Source organism: Arachis duranensis, chromosome 9 (genome assembly GCF_000817695.3).
Source record: "Arachis duranensis cultivar V14167 chromosome 9, aradu.V14167.gnm2.J7QH, whole genome shotgun sequence".
NCBI lineage: Eukaryota > Viridiplantae > Streptophyta > Magnoliopsida > Fabales > Fabaceae > Arachis > Arachis duranensis.
In genome coordinates this window covers 54,079,155-54,080,378 of record NC_029780.3, presented here as the reverse complement: position 1 = coordinate 54,080,378, position 1,224 = coordinate 54,079,155, and positions in this window count along the sequence as shown.

Genomic DNA, 1,224 nt, shown 5'->3' with positions numbered 1-1,224 from the left:
CTTTAAGACATAGTTACTAACTACTAATGATCATGAAGTAGAGACACAAAACATAGATAAACATATAACATAAAAACCGAAAAACAGAAAAAAATAAGAACAAGGAATGAATCCACCTTAGTGGCATCTTCTTCTTGAAGGACCAATGATGTCCTTAAGCTCTTCTATGTCCCTTCCTTGCCTTTGTTGCTCCTCCCTCATTGCCCTTTCATCTTCTCTAATTTCATGATGAATGATGGAGTGCTCTTGATGTTTCACCCTTAATTGATCCACATTGTAACTCAAATCTTCTAAGGAAGTGTTCAGTTGTTCCCAATAGTTGTTGGGAGGAAAGTACATCCCTTGAGGCATCTCCGGGATTTCTTGGTGATGAGCTTCCTCATGCATCTCTTGGGTTCCAAGAGTGATCTCTCTTGTTTGCTCCATCCTTTTCTTAATGATGGGCTTGTCCTCCTCAATGAGAATGTCTCCTTCTATGATAACTCCAGCTGAGTAACATAGATGGCAAATAAGATGAGGAAAAGCTAGCCTTGCCAAAGTAGAGGACTTATCGGCTATTTTGTAGAATTCATGGGAGATGACTTCGTGAACTTCTACTTCCTCTCCAATCATGATGCTATGAATCATGATGGCCCGATCCACAGTAACTTCAGATCGGTTGCAAGTGGGGATGATAGATCGTTGAATGAAATCCAACCATCCTCTAGCCACAGGCTTGAGGTCCAGTGGAGATGTCAGATCCTTTGGAGTCTCTTTTCCATTGAGCTCCTTCCACACATATGTCCATAAGGACTTGGTCCAACCTTTAATTAAAGTTGACCTTTCTAGTATAGGGGCGTGCATCTCCTTGCATCATGGGTAAGTTGAACGCCAACCTCACATTTTCCGGACTAAAATCTAAGTATTTCCCCCGAACCATTGTAAGATAATTCTTTGGACTCGTGTTCACACTTTGATCATGGTTCCTAGTGATCCATGCATTGGCATAGAACTCTTGAACTATTAAGATTCCGACTTGTTGAATGGGGTTGGTTAGAACTTCCCAACCTCTTCTTTGGATCTCATGTCGGATCTCCGGATACTCATTTTTCTTGAGCTTGAAAGGGACCTCAGGGATCACCTTCTTCTTTGCCACAACATCATAGAAGTGGTCTTGATGGGCTTTGAAGATGAATCTTTCCATCTCCCATGACTCGGAGGTGGAAGCTTTTGTCTTCTCTTTCC